At 46.1% G+C, this 20734-nt stretch overlaps 1 long non-coding RNA gene across 2 annotated transcripts; it reads right to left on the reverse strand.

Moving 5' to 3' along the window:
* Nucleotides 1-1402: 1402 nt before the first annotated feature.
* On the reverse strand, nt 1403-4348 carry LOC117796684. 2 transcript variants are annotated; one of them, XR_004621291.1, is made up of 5 exons: nt 4246-4348; nt 4027-4126; nt 3735-3819; nt 3149-3201; nt 1403-2792 (listed from the first exon to the last, which is right to left on the reverse strand). It is a non-coding gene; the product is annotated as an uncharacterized LOC117796684 (long non-coding RNA). The 2 variants fall into 2 exon arrangements; XR_004621290.1 differs by lacking the exon at nt 4246-4348 and having other exon boundaries at nt 4027-4198.
* Nucleotides 4349-20734: the final 16386 nt, after the last annotated feature.

A 20734-nucleotide genomic window follows, 5' to 3' on the forward strand; every position in this document is an offset into this window, starting at 1 on the left:
CCTAGAATCCTGATTTTTATAGCAACGTCATCCCCAAGGGCTCAAAGGTGGGTAGTTAAAATCATTCTCCATTTCCCTAGGCAGCAAACTAAATGTTAACCAGTCTGGTAAAAGCCTCTTGGGACCATGCCATAAATGTAGAGGTCTTCCTTCTCCATCCACTTCTCCCTTTCTACCTCCACCATTCCAGTCATAAACTGGGCTCTCTGTGGAATAAACGCACCTTCTTTCTCCCTGTGATGTTGACAGTTCAGGCAGCTGAACGTCCATATCCTGGTTTCCGCAGCTATGAAAAGGGTGGTATCATACCTGCCACATATAATTGTTGTGAGATTTAAATAAGATAAGCAATCAACTCGTGGCATATAGTATGTTATTCAGAGTTCTACTATTCGTTTTTTTTTTAAGATTTTATTTATTTATTTGACAGAGAGAGACAGCCAGAGAGAGAGGGAACACAAGCAGGGGGAGTGGGAGAGGAAGAAGCAGTCTCCTAGCAGAGGAGCCTGATGTGGGACTCGATCCCAGAACGCTGGGATCATGCCCTGAGCCAAAGGCAGACGCTTAACGACTGCGCCACCCAGGCGCCCCTACTATTCGTTTTTATCTCCCACCCCACAAAAATCTTCACTGCTCTCACCAAACATCAAATGAGTCTTGGTATTTTGTAAACACATTTCCAGTCTTATGGTGTCCACACGTTTTACACCTAGTTATGTCAGCCTTGTAGATCTGTGACCTTAAACTCCAAATAGGCAGAAAACCCATGGTTGCTAAAGATTTGTGGATTCCATGACCATACAGTGAATTCATTATTCCAACCACTATAAGAGATCATTGAGGACCGCCTGTCTCATGAGCTTTATGCAAGGAAGCTACAGGAATAAGACTCTGTTTCTGCCCAGTAGGACCATCAGAGAGAGGATTTGAAAAGGCACAGTGGCTTATGATTCTTCAAAATAGCATTTTAAACATCTGGCTACAGGAATACCTGCCTATTGTAGAAAAATGACAGATAAAAGCACCAAAAAAAGAAAAATAGCGAAGAAACCATCGCCATTGTCTTTTTAGAAGGTATCCTTTCGATCTTTTTTTTTTTTTTTGGTCTGTTGCACACATATAAATATTTTGCAAAAATGGGATATTTTTGTAGCCTGCTTTCCCCCCACCTAATAACACATCATGAATATTTTACACGTTATTAAAGATTCTCCCACGGCATGGTTTTTAATGGTGCCTTAGTATCCACTGTATGGATAGATCATGATTTTTTTTTTTTAAAGATTTTCTTTATTTACTTGACAGAGATAGAGACAGCTAGCGAGAGAGGGAACACAAGCAGGGGGAGTGGGAGAGGAAGAAGCAGGCTCACAGCAGAGGAGCCTGATGTGGGGCTCGAACCCATAACACCGGGATCACGCCCTGAGCCGAAGGCAGATGCTCAACCGCTGTGCCACCCAGGCGCCCCATGATTTTTTTTTAAAGCAGCCCCCTCACTTTGTACAGTCAGGTCATTTCCAGTTTGTCTCCATTATTAGCAACAAACGTGTTTGTGTGTACTCCTCTGGTTACATCCCTCATTATTTCTTTAGAACTCACAAGTAGACGTGAGCATCAAAGGACGGGCACATGGTCAAGGTCTTTCCTACCCACTGCCAAGTTCTCGATTAGGAAAGTCATACAAATTCACAACCCCACCGGCAGGGCATAAGAATGCTATAATGAAGGCTTTTGCCCAAGATGGTGATCATAAAAAAAAAAATAATCACGAAGATAAGCATTTGCTACGGGCTCACCCCGCACCAGCTGTGTTTATTTGTTGAACTCTGTAGCCATGTTCCGTGGACCAAACACTGAAGGTCCTTCAGATTTTTATTTATTTAGTGCCTCTTTCAACACCCTGAATCTCTGACCCAAGTTTTATCTGAAGGAAAGGAGATTTCTGGTAAATATGTTTTCCAGTTTGGAAATTTAGCTCAAATGCTTCCAGCCCTCGTCCCAGTGTGGACCACCTCTGTGAATCGGGTCAGAAGGGGCTGCTCCGGACTTGGAGCTGAGAACTGAAGTGCTCATAAGCAATGAAAGAGCTGGTTTGGGGTGAAAAAGTCATGTTCCGAGGTACAAAGGAAAAACCAATAACAACCCAAGGGTTTGCAGTTTCATTTGACCTGCTCTGATAATATCGCTATGGTGATGGTCTCCATAAACAGTTGCAAAATAGCAAAGATGAAAAGGAACGAACCAGTTCCACCCAGGAGATCTGGAGTTATTTTAGGGATCAAGGCAATGTCTTCTGGGGTAAAGATGGAATGCAAAATCTGTTCTTTTAATAATCATACTCTTCTTTAGTGAGGCTGGACAGAGGCCTGGGCAAATCGGTCGTTTGTGCCGAAAGAAACACTGACCCAGAGTCTTTGGGGCCGAGGGGGAAGCTCGGCCAAAAGAATGGAAATAATGGTTAATAACAGATGCTGGGATGATTCTTCTCACACCCTTGGCCTCTGAGACTCTGCTGAGCCTGGTGTGGAGTCCAAGGGTGGAACACGGGTGATGTTGTCGGGAAGGGCTGGCCTGGTTGAGAGGCTGGGATCGGGACCCCAGGGGACTGAGCTTGGTTGTCTGCCCCTGACCTTGATTTCTGAGCCAGAAGGGGTGGAGGGAAGCATCTTCAAGGCCACGGTTGGTCCCTGGGGCATCACCATCTGCCGCAGATGACATCTGCCACTCCCATCCTCAGGCTGTTCTCTTTGAACCCCTGACTCAGCGAGTCTCAGTCCAAAAAGCGGAACTAGCTATTTTTTGCACCAAGAAAAAAAAAGTCAGGCAGTACACTTGCTGAACTCCTTTCTGACCCTGAAACTCTTCTTCTTTGCACTTAACCCCTTGCTGTTCCTTATTCTCTTTGGTGCCTCCTCTTTCCCTCTCCTCCCCTCTCCCGCCCCCCACACCTCCCCCTTCTGCTACACAGGAAGCTCCAAGGGAAAGGGTCCTTGTGCAGCTACGGAGGCAAGAATGGTGCCTGGCACACAGAAGGTCCTCCTTAAGCACCGGCTGGTAGGAGCCGAATTGAAAAGCCCATGCCTACCTTAAAGTGGACATTTCCCCAGCACATCTGAGACAATGGCTGCTTGTTCATTCACTCACTCACCAAATATTTATTGAGTACCTCCCAGGAACCAGAACTTCTGCTGGGGACTGGAGCTGCAGGGATGAGCCAGAGCTCAGGGTCTGTCCTTACACGGATTACGTTCTTGTAGATAGACCCCGATATCTTGCTGCTGACCACAACCGTCACCCTATCACACAGCCCTCTCTGACCATTGGACATAAAATCACACTCAACCCCTTCCCTATTTAATTCTTCTTCCCAGTACTTATCACAGGGCATATTTGCTCTTGGTTTATTTGTCAGTCTTCCCACACAAAAATGTATCCTCTTTGAGGGTGATTTGTCTGTGGTGTTCCCTGCTGAGTCCCCAGCACCATACCTAGCACACAGCAGGTGTTCAACAAATATAAGTTAAATCAATTTGCTCAATGCACCGTGCAGTGCTCTAGAACTTTCTAGCAGAAATCTCCAGGGAACAGGCTGAGAAGAACTCCAGAGAATCATAACAACAAATTACAACAGTCCAGGGCTTTACAGTTTATAAAGCAAGGGGGAGTCCGGGGGGTAAGCAGGGGCCTTCGCCCCCCTGACTGCCTCCTTGTAAAGTGGAAATAACGATGCCTACCTTTGGGAACTGTTGTGACATCTGGGTAAGGACATGCGCACTAACCGCCTGCCCTGGAACCTGGTACGCAGCAGGTGCTCTGTGCCTGGGGAGGAAAACTTGTTTCTTTATTATTTGAGCTGCATAATTCCACATGGACATTATTATTATTTGCCATTTAACCAACAAGGAAAACGGAGCTCACAGAGGCTTAAAGATTTGCTCTTGGTAGCTCAGGTGGGACTAAAACCCCCTGGAGGGGTCTTATCTGTATGCCCACAGCTGCCAACTTCGGAAGGAAAGTGCAACTTACCAGCACCTCCAAGTTCCTCCTCTGCCCTCAGTTTGACGTTCCTGTTTTCAGTTGTCACACCATCCATGGCCGTGGGAAGAAAAGAGCTCTGGGAAGTAAGCTGAAGGGGAGGATCGCGCGTTTGGTTAGTAGGTGAAGGACAGATCTCCCTCCCACCCACCTCCCTAGCCTGTCCTGCAACTTCCCCCAGTGCCTCCCCAAGTTCCCCACAGTTCCTACTCAGGGTCCCATGATCTCCTAGTATCTAAGCTGATGAGGATTCTGGTCCAATCAAGGGTGATGGGCCAAGAGACTCATTAGTATGAACAAATCAGGAAACTTCTCGAAATTTGGAGGTCCTCTGACTAGACTATAAAGACTACCAGTAATTGAACTTCCTAAAAATGATTATATATATATATATATATATATATATATATTTTTTTTTTTTTAAAGAAGGGGGGAGAGAGAATCTCAAGCAGGTTCCAAGCCCAGCTGTCCTGTCCAACATGGTAGCCGTTGCCATGAGGGGGTGTTTAAGTTTAAATTAATTTAAATAAAATAATTTGGTGCCTCGGGCTCCTGGCCATAGTCCAAGTGCTCGACCGTCACACTCAGCTAGTGGCTCCCATAGTGGGAAGCACAGAGAATGTTTCTAACATAGCAGAAAGTTCTATCAGGTAGCACTGATCTGGACTGCACACAATCTCTTGAACTCTGAACCCTGGTCACCTGCTATCAGTGGACTGGCTGGACCACGACTTTCTCATCCTAAGGTTTTACTCTCTCATCCCATCTGTACTCTCCAGAGAGTTCAAGGGTCAGGAAAAATTAAGGATGGCCCCTCCCCACTAAAAGGTGGGGGTCTCCCAATTATAGTTATTTGGAAGAGCTTTACAGAGTGAAGATCGATCAGGCAGGGTGGGAGAGAGGGGGTGGTTAGAGTATAGCTTTTCATTATGAATGTTCTCAACAGAGCCATTTATTAATGTCCACTATGTGCCAAGCGCTGTACGTATTTTATTCTCGTTAATCCTCACAACCCTGCAGGATAGGTTTTACTCCATTATATACTATGAGGAAGACATTGAGGCTCAAAGAAGTAAAAAAAAAAAAAAAAAAAACTTGCCCAACTTCATGAGCCAGAATCCAAACCTTCAGACACCAAGGTTCACGCTCTTTCTATTACACCAATGTACCTCCGGGGGAGAGGAGGATTCCAAATCTCAGAGAAGGATTCTCATTGGCCCTGCTGGTGTAACATGTCTGTCCTGGGACCAATCACATTGGAAGGAAAGATGGGTACCATATTTGGCCTGGCCTCAGTCGTTGCCCACCACTGTACTGGCAGGGCGAGTGACCATCCGATCGAACCGTCTAAGGTTGGGGAAAGGTAGGTGCCAAATAGAAAGAAGAATGGAGCAAACAGAAACAATTGCTATTTGCTACTTTCACCCCACCATTATCATTGCCACGGGGCCTACCCACATACTGATCTCATTCATTTTCAAAATCATCTCAATGGGAACATCGATAACAATTACTACTTTTATCGAGAGCCTAGGTAACGTGCCATGTGCTTTTCCCAGGCATTACAGTTGATCCTTACACTTGCACACATTGTTCTTTAATAATGTTGCTATCGTTTTCTTACTCTGGGTAGAAATAGTAGATTTGATTTCCTGGACACTCAGACGTGACCTTCCTAAGTTCTCCGTGGTCCGTTTCCCACAGCTGGCCCACCCCTGAATTATGCACTGGACTAATTCAAAGCATCCATGTACTAAACGTCGAATCCTTTGCCCTGAAGCCTACACCCTCGCTTTGAGAGTTAAAGGAATAAGACATTCACACACAGGATTACTCATTAGGTTGGGTGCCAAGGGGCCAATTCTAAAACAGAACTCCATCTACACAGTCCAGCCGAGGGACTGGATGGTTGATGGAAGGCTGGACCGGATGCCCTCCAGAGGGCCCTGGAGAGCTGAGACGTCTGAGTTTCAATGGTCAGGGGAGAAGGAGGAATGTTCCCGGGCCATGGCTTCTCCTTGGATAGAATCCAGCCTACACAAGAGCCGCTTGGGGCCCAAGTTGTCTAAGTAAACACTGATTCCTTGACGAGTTTCCAAAATCAGGAAGAGAGCAACTGTTTGGTTTGAACAGGCTGTGCTCTGTAAACCACCGCCTGCATATCACCAGGGCCCCATGTAAATATTTTAGCTACAGATTGGAAGAACACAACGTTTTTCGAAATCCCATCACTTCATTGCTAGGCTTATAATGAATTATGTGTTGTCTCTGTTGTTAGACTTAAAATGAATTATGTGTTATTTCTATTTATTGGGAGGTCCAATTCTCTAATTTGATTACAGGCATCTTAGATGTGTCTCTACAGGGACTGTTAGGGTTTGGGAAGAGCCCAAGAAATAACATGCCACTTTTCCCTGCTTGAATTTGGAAAAAAATGAAGGGAAGACACAGGGACCAAGTAGGTAGAGATGAAATCATCATTTGAGGATCGATAGAGCTGATTATGGAGATGCTGGCTTTAGGTGTATGACTTCGGGTCTAATTCCTCCCTCCAGAATGAGACTGACTTAGCCACCCAATGTGAGAGAGTGCCACAGTGGGGGAGACCTGTGGAGGAACAGAAGAAAGCCTGTGTTGCCAGAGGGAAGAAAGGAAGGACGACACTGAGCCAAGCATTCCCTGTGTCTTCTCCCAAAGCCACCGATTAAGGAAGCCGCCTCCTCTGCGAAACAGTAAGACGGGACCAAGAGCGGCTGAGAGGTTGGTGTGGTGGACCTCCTACCACATGGAATCGTGAAGCCAGAGAAAAGCATGTTCTCCACCAACAGACACCTTGACAAAGATGAGGACCTGGTCAAGGATCCCCCCCACCCCAGACACAGCCTCTTGGCAAAGATGACAACTGCTTGAATCAGAGAGCAGAACTTGATCTTGAAGAGAAAGTTTACCTTCAGGAGAGCTGCAACAGTACTGGTAATCCTCAGGCCACATCATAGGTAGAAAAACGGAGACTCAAGTATCGTTCCCATTATTGCTTGGATCACCACAATGACATCACCTGCTGAGAACACGCCACCCTCTGTCCAACAGCAGATAAGACCTACGTCACTAAAAGGGCAGTGCATGGAGTGGAAATTAGCATTGTGAATTTCAAACCTGGTCCTTTATAAGTTTCCTCTCTTGGGTATGTGGCGGAATGGTTTTCTCTGGGCTCGGCACTCTCTCTGCTCCTTCCCATTGTCAACCCTGGAAAGAGATGCGAAGGCAGGTCTTTTAACATAATGCCCCAAAGATCTACAAGAACCTATCAATATTGGTTGGACAGAAATAGGTCTCGGGTGCCTGGGTGGCTCAGCCCATTAAGCGTCTGCCTCCAGCTCAGGTCCTGATCTTGGGGTCCTGGGATCAAGCCGGCCTCGGGCTCCCTGCTCAGTGGGGAGTCTGCTTCTCCCTCTCCCTCTGCCCCTCCCCTCTGCTCATACTCTCTCTCTCTATCTCACGTGCTCTCTATCTCTCTCAAAATAAATAAATAAAATCTTTTTTTAAAAAAAGAAAGAAATAGGTCTCTTAGGCTCAATCACAAGGGGTTAGGCAGATGGAGCTGAGGGCTAGAAGATGAAAAAGAAAGGCCAAGTGGGAGACAAGGTACACGTGGAGAGCACAGAAATAGTGCAAGATGTCTTACACCATCCCCTTGACTGTGCAACTGTTTGTGATTGGCTGGCTGCAGTAAGGTAGGGAACCTCCTGGGAGTAGACTTTAGCTGTCTCCCTCAGGGGCTGCTGGGTGTAAGGGCAGGGTTTTACTCACATGGCTTCACTGTCCTCAATTACCAGTGGCCTCCCTACCAAATTCTTCTCTCCTCATTGATGACCAAGTCTCGTCCCTTCCTTCTCCGCAAGGTCTTTCTCCCATCTGTCTTATTTCTATTGCACTTTTCACTGACTCTCGATTGAACTTAATGGAAAAACTTCTCACCTAGACTTCCTGCCTTCATCACCTCCTGTCTGCACCTCCCGTGCTTTTCCTATCAGACCGAACTTTCTGAAAAACAGATCTGATCTGCTCAAGGCCCTCTGTTATTCAAAGATCTCTGCTTGCTCCCCATTGCCTGTAAAATAAAGTCTGAGACCCGAGATCTTCAGGCAAGTGTCCACCTTATCCCCCGCTATTATCGTTCACACATCCTGCACATTAAGACAAGTATAGCTAAGTGAGTATGGAATGTTGGATTAGAAAGAAAGAGGTTGGGGGTAAACTGGACAAAAGAATCAGATTTGTAGGAACCCAGTAGGAAGGAGAAACCATTTGGTATTTTTAATATTTACTGGGTCTTCCTAAATGTCCAACCAGAGGGGAATGGTGACGTATGAAATCTCTGCTTAAAGTATGTTATATACTTACAGTTTAAATTATGTTTACAGGGACACCTGGGTGGCGCAGTCATTAAGCATCTGCCTTCGGCTCAGGGCGTGATCCCGGCGTTATGGGATCAAGCCCCACATCAGGCTCCTCCGCTATGAGCCTGCTTCTTCCTCTCCCACTCCCCCGCCTGTGTTCCCTCTCTCGCTGGCTGTCTCTATCTCTGTCGAATAAATAAATAAAATCTTAAAATAAATAAATAAATAAATAATGTTTACAGTTCAAAAACAGGATAATGTGCGTGTAAGAGAAACCATGGTACATTTATATGATACCTTGCTATGAAGCTATCTAAAAATCAGATTTTGCAGAATACTTAATGAGATTGTAAAGTTAAAAAAAGTAGAAAAAAATGTATTATTGTAATGGTTTCCATGAAGAGAAAGCAGACTAGAATGTATTACAAAAACATATAGGGTGTGGTAGGGTTATAGGAGACTTTTCATGCATTCTTTACACTTTTTTTGTATTTTTCAAATGTTCCACAATAAGCATGTGTTATTTTTTATTTTACAATCAGGAAAGAATCATGTTTACAAGGTTAGTCATAATATAAGGCAATGCAATTTGTTATAATGTTAAATTTAAAAGGCAGAGGACAAAATTACATAGAAAGACCTCAACTGTATTTTTAAAAAAAAGTTTTGAAAACGCAGGAACAAAATACACTGAAATGTTAGCAGTGGTTGTCTTGGGGTGTTTTCCTTAATAGGCAAGTATTGTTTTTATTATGGGAGAAAACGTTTTATTTAAAAATTTTTGTGACACTGGGGCGCCTGGGTGGCACAGCGGTTAAGCGTCTGCCTTCAGCTCAGGGCGTGATCCCGGTGTTACGGGATCGAGCCCCACATCAGGCTCCTCTGCTGTGAGCCTGCCTTCCTCTCCCACTCCCCCTGCCTGTGTTCCCTCTCTCGCTGGCTGTCTCTCTGTCTGTCAAATAAATAAATAAAATCTTTAAAAAAAAAAAATTTTTGTGACACTGTATTAGTTTCCTTCAGAGAAACAGAATCAATAGTATTAATCAGTTGACTATGAGGAATTAACTGTCAAAATTAGGGAGGCTGGTGAGTCCCAAATTTGCAGCATGGCCTGGTGGGCTGGAGACCCAGTGGAGTTGATGGCACAGTTCCGATCCAAAGGCAATCTGCTGGAGAACTCCCCTTTGCTTAGGGAGACTGGTGTTTTTGTTCTGTTCAGGTCTTCAACTGATTGAACAAGGCCCACCCACACTATGGAGGGCAATCTGTTTACTCAAAGATTAAAATGTTAATCACATCCCAAACAAAACTGACAGTTGACGTACAAAATGAACCATTTCAGACAGCATAACCATTAAAGCATTCTTGCCCAAAAATTAAATCTAACTGAATCTTCTCAATCTTCTAGATCTATTTATCAGTTTACATGAACAACAGGGGATGGAGGAGCATATGAAAAGACACTATGGGAAGGCGATTATCCAACCCAGTACAAAATAAATGAATGGCATAAAAAAATCGAGGAATGGTGAGAGGTGAAAAGTGGCTTGAGAGGCCTATTGACTAAGTGAGATGCGTGGGCCTTGTTTGGATCCTGATTTGAATGAACCAATTATAAAGGGATATTGACTAGAGAATCAGGGAAATCTGCACATTAACTAGATATTAGTTGATATCAAAGTTTTTTCTAATGTGTTAATGGTATTATAATTATATTTTCTAAAACAAGGGGTCTTGTTTTTTAGAAATACGTAGTGAGGGGCGCCTGAGTGGCTCAGTCGTTGAGAGTCTTTAAAAAAAAAAAAAAAGAAATACTTAGTGAGGCACTTACAAATGGAAGGGTTTGACATCTGAGCTCTGCTTTAGGATAACCCGGCACATTTCGAGGGGGTGTAGGTAAAAAAGGGTCTTCCATACGTTGACAACTGTTGGTGCTGGGGGGTGGGGGATCATTACATTATTCTCTCTACTTCTGTGTAGGTTTCAAATTTTCCATTAAAACATCCAATTTTTCACCTCTACTTTCAGCTAAAAGAATTACCTGTTCTGGAGCGTAGACATTCCTTAGTCTATGTTCTTACTTTCCTGTAAAGGAGAACATCAGGGAGAGTCTCCCAGCTCACAAAACTGCAAGTCGAGACCAGCATTCTCCCATAGAAACAGAATGCGGACCACATATGTAATTTATAGTTTTCTAGGTCATATTAATGAAAGTGAAACGAAACAAGTAAAATCGATGTTAGTAACAATTTTACTTGACCCAATATTTCCAAAATATTATCCTTTCAACATGTAATAGAAAAATGATTAATGAGATACTTTACACTCTTTTTTTTTCATCCTAAGTCTTTAAAATCTGGCATGTATTTTAGACTGACAGCCCATCTCAATTTGGCCTAGCCACATGGCAAGTGTTCCCAATAGCCGCATGGGGCTAGGTGCCACCATATTGGACAGTGGAGGCTTACAGACTGGGCAGTCGGGACTCTGGGATTTTTCTCTACCCTACTTCACACACATGGTCTAGTTCTTGGGCTGGCTTCTTCGTGGCTGCATGAGGGCTGCCCATTGATACCAGAACGAGGTGTTTCTGGTTCACCATGAGTAGGACTGAGAACCTGGCAAACACCTTCAGATGTCTCACGGACCCACATCGCCCCAGACCTGCCGTCCTGGAACCAATCATTGGCAAAGGGCACAGGATTGCAGTGATTGCATAGAGTAATCAGAGGCTTGGAGCTGGCATCAATTCCCTGAGTCTCGCAGCTATTAATCAGCAGGAGAGGGGTGTAATGGCTGTGGAGGAACCAAGCCCAAAGTCTATATTAGCACAGGTTCTAGCACCCAGGAATACCATGCAGACTGCTCAAAATGTTCTCCACTACTCACGGGACAAGAGAACATAATTCCTAGATGTGGCATCTTTAACGACCTTTGCCACAAAGGGGTAAAAAGCTCGTGAATACAATCTGCTTTCCAGCCGGCCAGCGTGAAGTTGAGCTGTGGACACAGATCCAGACGACTCGACTCTCCGAGGGAAACGAAACCCCCAAATCCCATTTTCGTATACTCGCAGTGTGGATGAAACAGCCCCCCGCCCCAGCCCCTTCATCAGCTCCGCCCGCCTCTCATTAGTTGCTGGAACTTAGAGCACTTAGCTGTCCTGGCTACGTTTCCCCTTTGTAAAATAGGGGATTATATGACAACAGGGGTGGTCCACCTTTGTTCTCCCTTTTAATGACGTTTTACAAGGAAGCCCGACATATAAAACAGATAAAAGCAGAGCTTCTCGGCCTGCAGCGAGGACAGGGACCTGGCCTCTCCCTTGGTTGGGCCACTGCGTCATTCTTTTTTTAAAATTTAACACATATTGCATTTACAGCATGCCCAGCTCTGTTCTAAGTGCCTCGCATGCATGAATTCATTTAACATTTCATTTAAAGCCACCTAATGCCCCTATGAAGTAGGCGTTATTATGATCTACTGTTTACACGAGGCTATCGAGGTCCAGAGGGGTTGAGTATCTTGTCAAAAGTCACACAGCTAGAGAGTAAGAGAGCTAGAATTCAAACCCAAGACAATCCAGCTCTGATCCTCCTTCCTATCTACTCAAAGCCCTGGGACTCCAGGAAGCTAGATAATGCTCAAAATCCCCTCCCCCTTCAAGTCTGTCAATCTACGAGTAACAATCTGATTTGTTGCTTGTTTATTTCAGCACTGTGACTTCCTCAAAGCAGAGTTTCATTGTTCAGGGGCACCTGGGTGGCTCATTCCGCTAAATGTCTGACTTCGGCTCAGGTCATGATCTCAGGGGTCCTGGAATCAAGCGCTGCATTGGGCTCCCTGCTCAGCAGGGAGTCTGCTTGTCCCTCTGCCCCTCCCCACCCTCTGCAGTGTGTTCTCTCTCTCAAATAAATGAGTAAAATCTAAAAAAAAAATAATAATTTTTTAAAAAAGAATTCCATTGTTCAGCCTCCAGAATTCCGTGTATGGTTCAAGGAGCAGGGGTGGTTGGGAAGTGATGGAGAGAGAGGGCTCTTCTCCAGACCCTGGAGGAGTCTTGGGACCCCTTATCCCAGCGCACTTCAACTGAAGCCCACTGACTCTGACTTCTGGCTTTTGCCTCTTTACTCATACCCCATAACCCTGGGGGAGGGGCACATTTTCCTAACCTCAATTTGAGCTTCATGGCTAAAACGAGACACATGTTATGGTATTGTGATATAATAAGAAATAAATTTGGTCTTTATCCAGTCTCTGGCACAAAGCTCCAAAATCTCTTGTTATTTCTTAGGTGATAAGAGCAATCGAAATATCTTTTATTGTAATATTTGCTTTTTGTCCCCAGTTCCTGAAATAGCTCCAGAGGGATAAAAGTGAAAGGAACATCTTTTGTCATTCGTAACAAGCCCCTTTCAGCAGCTCCTGAGTTTATGTTAATATGGTGACTTTTGAAAGCCCCTAAGGTTGGGGGGCTGGTTGCCAGGGGAACTAACCACGTGATTAGAGGGTTTCCGCTTTTAGCCCTGCCCCCAACTTCTGGGGAGGGGAGAGGGACTGAAGAGTGAGTTCAACGGTCAGTGGCCAATGATTTAATCAATTGTGCCTATGTAATGAAGCCTCCATTAAAACCCCCTTAACCCAAGGGATTCAGAGAGCTCCAGGTAGGACAGCTTCCCAGCAGAGCGCATCCCAGAGTCAGGACAGTAGTGCACCCCAGACTCTACAGGGGCCGGAGAAGCCTCCATGCTCAAGACCCCTACCAGACCTTGCCCTACGTGTCTCTTCATCTGGCTGTCCATTTTTTTTTTAAGATTTTTATTTATTCACTTGAGAAAGAGAGAGCAAGAGAGTGCACGCAAAGGGAGAGGGAGAAGCAGGCTCCCACTGCCTAATGCTGGGCAATCCCAGGACCCCAGGGTCATGACCTGAGCCCAAGGCAGACACTTAACCGCTTAACCGCTTAACCGAGTGAGCCACCCAGGCGCCCCTGGCTGTTCATTTTTATTCTTTAAAATATCCCTTTGTGTTACATTGAGAAGGTTAAATTTAGTGGGGTTTTTTGTGTTGTTGTTGTTGTTTTTTAAGTAATTTCTATACCCAGCATGGGGCCAGAGATCAAGATCAACCCCAAAATCAAGAGTTGCACTCTCTTCCGGCTGAGCCAGCCAGGTGCCCCAAGTTTAGGGGTTATGTAATCAGACAAACTTGGCTACACTCCTACCCCCACTCCTACCCCTACCACTTGCTAGCTGTGGAACCACAAGGTACATAAAAATAACAATCTCGGGCGCCTGGGTAGCACAGTCATTAAGCATCTGCCTTCGGCTCAGGGCGTGATCCTGGCGTTCTGGGATCGAGCCCCACGTCAGGCTTCTCCGCTGTGAGCCTGCTTCTTCCTCTCCCACTCCCCCTGCTTGTGTTCCCTCTCTCGCTGGCTGTCTCTCTGTCACATAAATACATAAAATCTTTAAATAAAAAAAAATAATAACAATCTCAAGGAACATAGGGGGAGTGGACAGATATTGTTTAAGCATACGAACTTACGATGTGTAGTAAATAAGTCCTAGAGATGCACGGTCTAATGCACAGTCCAGTGAACAGAGACAACAACCTTGCATTGTAATCCTCAAACTTGCTCGGAGACTAGAAGTTAATTATTCCAAAGGACAGCTATGGGACATGATAAGGGTGCTAATGATCGCCACAATGACATATAAATGTACATGACATGTACATGACCTGTTGCACACCTTAAGTTTACCCCATGTTGTATGTCAAATATATTTCCATTAAAAAGTCAATGAACATTGAATGATTTATTGAGCGTTTTACAAGTATTACTTCACCTCATCTTCATTATCGCCGTATATAATAGAGCTACCCTTTATTCGTGTATTCCAGGGAGGGAAAGCGGGGGACGGAGAGGTACAGGAGCTCTGCCAAGGTGAGGGAAGCAGGACTCGTGCCCAGACAGCGACCACTTCTCCATCAGCCGTAAGACGCATAGTGCGTCCAGCCCGTAATGCCTCGAGGGTCCGCAAAATTGTTTTCGTTTTCATTTATTTTACAATCAGAACAGAAATGAAAATAATGATAAAGAGTATATAATAATGAATTCAGTCCAGATTAGATTCACCTTTATTCCAACATATCTATAAAATACCGTGTTTAATATGTTTTTATGGAAGGAAGGGTCCCACAAGGCAAGAGTGCCCATAAAATCAGGACCTCTCACTGTGGATCTCATAACCCCAGGCCACTGGGCTTAAACCACTAGGGCTCCCCAACAATCTGAACCCCATGTTAAGACTGGATACCTGCATGGGCTCAGGCAAGTCACCCTTTCTCGGCCTCAGGTTTCTCCTCTGTAAAATGGGAATGATAAATAGTATGGATTTGTCTATAGCCGTGAGGATGCCCCAAGTAACTGTGCCCAGCCCCTTAGCAACATGCCTGATGCTCAGCAAGGACTCCCGTACCGACTAGCTACGGCTGACCTGACCCGCTGCAGCCTCGGGGTCCAAAGCGTCCAGACCCCACGAGGGCCGTCCCGGGAAGAGCCAGACGGCTGACAGGCTCAGTGCGGCAACACTTCATCAGGATCACCACGAATTCCAGAGCATCTTCACAGCACCCTCTGGAGAGATTCGGACGTGCTCTTCAACCACCCGGGGCAGATCCGTGCTTATAAAAGCTTCCAGGCCTCAGCGTTCATTTCTCCCCTTCCCACACCCCTCCCCGCTCCCCTGGGCCCTTTTCCATCATAACTCCGTTTCTGCAGGAAGCAGGACAGAAAGGTCTCAGTCTTACGTGAGTCTAGAAGAAAAAGCCCAGACTTGGAGCTCCCAGGAACTGGCTTTGCAGCCCACAGCTCCACCAGAACAAGCTTCTACCCTTTGACGGCACCTGACCTTGCCTTTCTGAGTCTAGATTTCCCATTTATAAAATGGGGAATAATAGTAGTGCCCATCTCAAAGGGTTATTGGGATGATAAAATGAGATATTTAGATCTAAAGCTCTTTGCAGCACTGGGTACACACTAAGTGCTCTATAAAGGTCAGCAATTATTGCTTTAGTTATAAATGGGCCTCTTCATGAGCCCTTTGGCTTGTTGTCCAGTTTCCCAACTGCACACAGTAGATGTTCAATGAACAGCTGTGGAATGAAAAGATGAATGAACAGATGAGTGAATTAAGGAACAGACTCGCCATCCTTCGCAATCCAGAACTCAATCCAGAACTTCTTCAGGCCAAATTCCCTTGATCTAACGGCTGTGGGAATCCTTGCAGCCTCAAGACTTTCAATTTTCTTGTTTCTTCTTGACTGGATAAAGCGGTGAAAAATATGTCCCCAACTCTGACCCTCCCTTCAAAATGTGGACCCTAATTCCCTCTTCCTCTTGACTGTGAGCTGAATTTAGTGACTCATTTCTTTTGTTTTTAATTAAAGATTTATCTATCTATCTATTAGAGAAAGAGCAAAAAATCCTGAGGGGGTGAGGTGCAGAAGGAGAAGCAGACTCCCTGCTGAGCAGGGAGCCTGGTGTAGGGCTCCATCCTGGCACTCCAGGATTATGACCTGAGCTGAAGGCAGATGCTTAACCATCTGTTAACAAGGCGTTATGGAAGCAGGTCCTCCGGCCCCAGTCAAGCCTTCAGATGGCTGCTGACCCAGCCAACAGTTGGACTGCAACGTTATCAGAGACTCTGAGCAAGAACTATCTGTCTGAGTCACTCCCAGTTTTCTGACCCACAGAAACTATGGGATAAAAAGTGTTGTCTTAAGTTGCTATGTTTGGGGATAATTTGTTATACAGTGATAGATAACTAATACTAACATTTGCATGAATATTCTTTTTTTTTTTTTAAGATTTTATTTATTTATTTGACAGAGAGACAGCCAGAGAGAGAGAGGGAACACAAGCAGGGGGAGTGGGAGAGGAAGAAGCAGGCTCTCAGCGGAGAAGCCTGACGTGGGGCTCGATCCCAGAATGCCAGGATCACACCCTGAGCCGAAGGCAGATGCTTAATGACTGCACCACCCAGGCACCCCTGCATGAATACTCTTGGCAAAAGGTTGAACGAATGCTTTTTTTTTTTTTTTAAAGATTCCATTTATTTGGCAGAGATAGAGACAGCCAGTGAGAGAGGGAACACAAGCAGGGGGAGTGGGAGAGGAAGCAGGCTTCCAGCAGAGGAGCCTGACGTGGGGCTCGATCCCAGAACGCCGGGATCACGCCCCGAGCCGAAGGCAGACGCTTAACCGCTGTGCCACCCAGGCGCCCCGAACGAATGCTTTTCTAACAACACCTGGCTCGTGGAAACTTCCGACAATTCATTCTCGATATTGTTTAAGCAGTCTCCAGAAAGCCTGAGTCCACACTTTCCCTGTGACGTTGCTATGACCAGACCATGCCTGCCAACTAATTAAGGACCTCTTCCTCCCTAGGATCCCAGGTGGGATGCATCGTGGTATCTGTTGCATTCCAGTCCTCAGGGGCATTGGCACCGCCAGGTCCCCAGCTGGGAAGGAAGAGTCAGGCTTTGTGACAAGGAGGCCAGTCAGTAGCTCATATTTAGAAGAAACATAATATCAATTTCAGGAGGGGCCATCTCAGAGAAACAATTTCCTTACTGACAGCTGCCATGTTGTTCTAACAGCAACTAATCCTTTCAGCTTATTTAGAGAGAACTTCAGAATCCTTCCCCTGCCTAGCCAACGCTCTGCACTCACTGGAGAGAACTCTGACAGTCCTTTGCCTCTGGGAAGCCTCTGCCTAATGTGGGAAAGTGCCTGGAAAGAGTGTCTGTGCCTGACCAGATAGAGAACTCCAGGTTGATAAAGACAAGCCAGCTCTTCTTAGCTCACAACGAGGACTTTAGCAATCAGGCTGTCCCGAGGGCATGGCCAGTGTGGCTATGGCCATCAAGTTCAACAGTCTTCTTTTTTTTTTTTTTTAAGATTTTATTCATTCACTTGAGAGAGAGAAAGAGAGAGTATGTGCGCATGAGCTGGGGAAGGGGGGGCCACTGTGATAGTCCAAGCAAGAGGGGATGGTGGCCCAGACCCCCGTAAGGGCGACATAGATGGAGAATGTAAACAGATTCCTGATTTGACAACAGATCTGCACTTGACTCTTGTCTCAGGATCCCTGCTACCCACTGAGCATGGGTTTACGGGCCTTGACCTCTTTTTGTAAGCTCTTTCTTCAAATTTCAAGTCCAGTTTGGCAGTTAACATTCCAGTTGGACTCCCAGAGGGATCAGAGGAGGGTAAGTTAGATCCCACCAGTCCTCAGAAGTTATGACCAAGAGCCTGGAGGAATTCTTCCAAGTCCTCAACCTGGGATTTTCTCGTCTCTGTACTTGGCTCTCGGCTGAGTCTACTTCTTAGTAGTTCTTGAATCAGTCCAATCTTCTCCATCCCCAAGGAAGGAACTTTTCCTTGTTCTCTTCTGCTCTGTGCTCTTGGCTCACCTTGCTCATGGGTAAACTTCTGCTTTTGCTCTGGATTGTAATTACTGATTGATTTGCCTGTTTGCCTGTCTTCCCCAGCGGACCGTGAGTTCCCTGAGGGCAACAATCTTGCGTACTCATCTTTGTGTCCTGGCCTTGTCTGCAGTGACTGGCACATAGCAGGTGTTGAACTTGGAGTGCCTGGGTGGCTCAGTCAGTTAAGCGTTTGCCTTCAGCTCAGGTCATAATGCTGGGGTCCTGGGATCGAGTCCCGAGTCGGGCTCCCTACTCAGCGGGGAGTCGGCTTCTCCCTCTCCTCCTCCCCCTTACCCCTGCTCATGCGCTCCCTCTCACTCTGCATTCTCAAATAAATAAATAAAATCTTCAAAAAAAATTCAAATTGGATAATGTTACTCCCCTGCTTAGACTCTTTGGAAAGGTCTTCTGTTACTCTTAGGATCCACTCTCCTTCCCATGGCTTACCAGGGCCACGGGGCTACCTTCTGCTCACCTCTCCAACTTCCTCTCTGGCCCTGCCCAAACTGCTCACCGTGTCCCACACGCCGACCTTCTACCGTGCCCAAATACACCAAGCTCTTTCCCACTCAGAGCCATTTGTTCACTTAGAACCATATTTAACAGGAATCTTCTGTGTGCCAGACATTATTTTTGTTGCTGGAGATATAGTGGGGAATAAAATGCACACAGGGGCGCCTGGGTGGCTCAGTCGGTTAGGCGTCCGCCTTCAGCTCGAACCGTGATCCCAGAGTCCTGGGATCGAGTCTTGCATCAGGCTCCCTGCTCAGCGGGGAGCCTGCTTCTCCTCCCTCTGCCTGCTGCTCCCCCTGCTTGTGCTCTCTCTCTCTTTCTCTGTCAAATAAATAAACAAATAAAATCTTTAAAAATAATAATAATAAAATAAAATGCACACAAATCCTTGCCCTTGGGAAGCTTATATTTTAGTGAAGAATGACAGACTGTAAACAAGAGAACTAAATAAACATAGCATGTTGGATGGGAATCAGTACTAAGGGGGGAAGAAAAAGCAGAGAGAGGGGAGTAGAGATGTTGGGGGATGGGTTTGCAGTTTGAACACGGGAGCCCGAGATGCACTCAAGAAAGTGCTGTTTGAGCCCTGAAGAGGGCGACTGTACAAGCCATGCAGATAGGTGGGGGAAGAGCCTTCTTGGCAGAGGACCTGAGGCTGGGGCACGCCCAGTTTGCTCAAGGAACAGCAAGGAAGCCGGAAGGGCTGGAGGGGAGAGAGAGATGAGACTGGAGAGGTAACAGGAATCCTAATCAGACTCACCTGAACACCAGACTGGCCTAAGAACTTCGGCATTTGTGGAAATTTCCCCCTGGAACATTCCACCTTGACTCTCTACCTGTCTGGCTCTTCCCCATCCTACAGCTCTCGAGGAGACTTTCCTCGACCACCCTCATACTTCGCTTTCACAACACTCCCTTTTCTTTGTAAGAAGTACCAGCATATGCAATTGTATGATCTATTTCCACGTTCTTATCTGCTCATGATGACACGAACTCCACCGAGGGCAAGAGCCCTGTCTGCCCTGGCCACCCTCGCAAGCCCAGCGCTCAGCAGACTACCTGGCACTCAGTAAGCGCTCAATAAATCACTTGTGGAATGAAAGAAAGAAAGAGGGAAGTTCTGTAATTATTATTCCCAGCTTGAACCTTTTGAAGTATGAAGAAATATGTTTTGATGTTGGAGGACCATCCCTAGGAAATCTGTGGGCAAAAAGCTTTCTGAGAGAGAGAGAGACTAAAAGAAATCAATCAGAAACATGCCACATTGAAAACCTTGGGAATTAGAATGGCCCGAGCTTCGGAAAAATAACATTAGAAGCTAGACGGCGGAGGCACACAGCCGTTCAAAATATTGCGTGCAAAATACCGTTACCACGAAACTCTGCAACTAGCCAATCTGTCAGTTAGGTGTGAGGGAGAATCAACATCATTCCAGATACGCAAACGTTCAGAGCATGTTACCTCGCATGCACTTTTTCTCAGAAAGTGATTGATGGTGCGCTCCACCCAGATGAGAGAAAAACAAGAAAGTATCCAGGAGACAGTGGCTCCCACCCAGGAGCAAGTCAAGGGAAGCTTCCAAGCTGATGGCCCGAGCAAGACTCAGCAGGACCCCCGTGCGGGGCATCACTCCAGATGGGACCAGGAGGGCAGAAGACTCCGGGTTTGAGATCTCCCGGAAAATAGGGAAATTCACACATTACCTACTCCATGCATGTAGGGCTGCCTGCCTAATTTGCAGGGCCCTGTGTAAGACGAAAACGAAGAAGCCTCTTGCTTAAAACTTAAGAATTGCAAGATGGTGAAAGCCGAGCCAGTGGGTGGGCTCTTCTGAGAAGGGGGCCTGCTGCCTCCTGCGCAGGTCACACACCCAGGAAGGTGGCCCTGCATGTGACTGTGTGGAAAACTGTACTGCTAGCTGTTCTTCTCTGTAAGCCAAGAGAAACCAACTCTAGTTGACTTAAAGAGAAAGGGAATTTATTAAAAGAGTATTAGGTGACTCGTAAAATCCCACGAGGGCTGGAGAACGTCCATCATAGCTACCCAACTAGAAACAGCTCCTCCACCGGGCTGTCAGCTGGTGTAGTGAGGATGACGCCGCTGTTGTCCCCAAGTAGCAGGCACTGCAGCTTGCAGAGATGCCACCGATGGGTCCCCGGCACAGGTCACTGCCGCTGTCGTGCAAGGCTGCCCCACTGTGACTTTTTCTGCCAAGAAAGAAAACGGTCCTTGCATTTTCTGCTTCTGCACCCAACAGTTACCTATTGAGATGTGTGCATCTGATGAGTGATG

Source organism: Ailuropoda melanoleuca, chromosome 2 (genome assembly GCF_002007445.2).
Source record: "Ailuropoda melanoleuca isolate Jingjing chromosome 2, ASM200744v2, whole genome shotgun sequence".
Classification (NCBI taxonomy): domain Eukaryota; kingdom Metazoa; phylum Chordata; class Mammalia; order Carnivora; family Ursidae; genus Ailuropoda; species Ailuropoda melanoleuca.